Raw genomic sequence first — 3,141 nt, forward strand, 5'->3', positions numbered from 1 at the left:
ACGACCTTTCCCAGGGCTCCTCAGTCCTCGCTCGCTCACGCCCACGCTGGGCCCTGACGTCTTCCTCCTGTCCACGCAGCCAGCACCTGTTCGCTCTCTCACGGCAGAGGCTCCTTCTCTTCTTTCTCCTGTTCACTCGCGGCCTGGCTCAAGTGCTGCTTTCTCTTCCGAGTTTTTTCAGCTCCCATATTCAGGATTCACTCATGGCTTCTTCATGGCCTGCTGCGTCTCCTGTCTCTGCAGCACTCACTGAGTCCCCAAGCACCGGCTGTGCCTCAGGCCCTTTACAGCGATTAGTTAATTCCAGTAGAGTCGATGAACCGGTCATGGGACTGATGTTGCAGAGGTCACTTTTTCTGGCTTTGCATAATAATTAGTTTTAAATATATGAGTCTTTCCCAAATAGCTTTGGGTCTATATTTTAGCTCCAGCCTCCTCTCCCCAGTTAACCTGGATTCTTGTTTAGCATGTACAATGTTTTCTACATGATACACACACACACACACACACACACATATATACATATATATATACACATATAAATCAAAAGAATAAGTGAAAAATGCTTGGAGAAATATTAATGGAACTTTTATGATATATGTGTGACTTAGACTTAATTTTAAAACCATTAGACCACGAAAAATAGTTTCACATGTCTTACAAAGTCCTCTTTCAATTTCTGCCCCCTGAAGCTTGGTACATGCTACACTATTAAAGATAATATCCCAAGTACAAGACAAAAAATTCTCTTGTGTGAACACTGAAAGAACAAAAAGGAAACGTCTCATATATATAGAAAGTATGTTTTACTAAAATCTACATTCCCAGATACTTCAGGTGTACCTACGAAAAGATGAAAAATGGCATCCATTGAAAATGTCGTATCAGTGCGGGAGGATGTCAGTATCGTTTGGCCCTTGAGATAACAAGTCACACGGTCCCTGGTCCTTGGCCAAACCACAGACACAGTTAAATCCTTACCCTCCGCCGCTCTCCCCTACATCCTTGCCGCTGTGTGTGACTGGAGTTAAGCCCTAGGACTTGCTTTACCTTTGCCATCCTTACAGAGTTCCACTGCTCACAGCACTCACACTGCCCGGTTCCCACTGCTCTGGGGAGCTACACACAACTGTCCTTCAGTGTCCTGTGCCTTCTCGCTGGGGTTTTCACTCAGGTAATGTCTTGGCTTCCCATTGCCTGAGAACAAGCGGAGCAGCTGCTCTCCCTTGGGGACTGTCCCTCATGGGCTGGATTCCACCCTTTCTCACCTCTCAGGGGCTGACTTTCGGACACTTTCCTCTCACGTTCTCACAGCATTGCTTTTCCTCCTTTTTCTGGATTATTCCTGTGTGCACACAGACATGCCCTTACTTTTCCTTCTGATGGAAGCAAACAGACAGAAAAACTATTTTGCTACCATGTTTCCTCCAGCTATTCAATCAATTTTCTATTCTCACGTACAGCAAAACTCCCTGAAAGATCTGCTTTTTAACTTCTTTTTCAGAACGCAAAAGTATGTCACGTGAGTGAAGACTTCCGTGGTATCACATGCATAGCTACTGACTTGCGTCTTCTCTTGCGTGCATGCGCTCTCTCTCTCTCTCTTTCCCTCTCTTATCTCATTCTCTTTTAACTTCATTTTTTGGCCAAACTCCCAGAGTCTGTTGCATTCACCATGTTAAACATAAGACGTGCTGCCATTTAGCATGTACTGCAGTATTCTCTCCTAACTTGGGGTGGGAGATGGATTCAGAGATCACTAGTGGATGCCTGAAGCCTTTGACAGTACCAAAGCCTCATACACACAAATTTGACACCTTTCCCATCTTAACTAAGCACTGATATGCTTGTGTCTGGAACTGCTGCTGTGTGAGGCGACAGCAAAACCAGCATGACTTTTTCTTTGCAATTTCGTGGCTAGAAGATTGATTCTTATTGTAGATCACAGCAACTTCAGAACTAGTGTCTTTTTCCTCTCTTAAGTCGAGAACTTTTACTTTGTAAGTGGAAGTACGTTATGCCTTCTGTTTGGTATATCACTACTCTGGCACTTGGGCCCTAGGTTACTTTAACATAAGCACAGCAAAACTGCGATAGTTGATCTAATACTCAGGATGGCTCCCATGTGCCAAGTGGGTGGGCAGGAATGCGGTGTGGATGGCTGGATAACGGCAGAATGAGGTCCCAGGCCAGTGGAGCCGGGGAGGGTGAGGTTTCTCCATGCTACTCCGAATCATACACACTTAAAACTTATGCTGATTACCGGAATTTTCCATTTAATGTTTTTGAACTGTGGGCACCTATACATTACAGAAACCATGGAAAGCAAAAACTGTGAGCAACAGAGACTAAACTTACTGAAACAGTGTTGTAAAGTGCCAGTGATCACGGCTATGATATGATATGGACAGTTGTGGATGGGGGTGGCCGCAAGTGTGGAGATTGCATAGAGAAGAGAGAATTTAAGGAAGGGCTGGGACTTAGTATTGTAGGACAGACTCCTCTCAAGCTGGGAGCATCTCGTGAGAGGTCTGATGGACAGTAAATGTTGAGGTGCGCAGGAAGGACGATAGCGTGTATAAGGGAGGGCTATGTCCAGGAACTAAGGAAAATGACCCCTTCTGAAGGCTTTAGCTATGGGGGTATTTTTCTCCTTTCTTTAGCCACCACTCTCACCTGGAGCTCACATAGATTCTGAAAAGCAGTGTAGCTATAAGTATGGGAAATTTGAAATATATAGAAAAGGAAATTAAAGAAACTGTCCAATCACAATCTTTAAACAATAAACAAAGGGTCAAAAGCCTAGCAATTCAGAGCTGCTACTCCTGTGCTTGGTCAGATTTAAATTTCTCATAGGATAAAGAATGTTTCCATGTAGTGTTTGCATTCATGGCTTGTTTGAACTCCTCACCAAACTCTTGCTCTTAGAGGAACATCTTTTTAGCCATCTGTCACCACAGGCTTACAGTATACGCTTCCCACACACATGGCGTGACAACGGCAGACAACAGGGGCTGGAAAGCCCGGCCTCCCTGGTGGAAGTACTTAGAAAACCCATTACGTTCTCCCCGGGGAAAGGCCTCCCGGTCTTAATGAATGAACGGATGGGAGCAGAGGCAAAACTTCCTGGAATTGCTACAG

The sequence above is a fragment of the Fukomys damarensis genome, unplaced genomic scaffold (genome assembly GCF_012274545.1).
Source record: "Fukomys damarensis isolate Sample0158 unplaced genomic scaffold, DMR_v1.0_HiC HiC_scaffold_27, whole genome shotgun sequence".
Taxonomy (NCBI): Eukaryota; Metazoa; Chordata; class Mammalia; order Rodentia; family Bathyergidae; genus Fukomys; species Fukomys damarensis.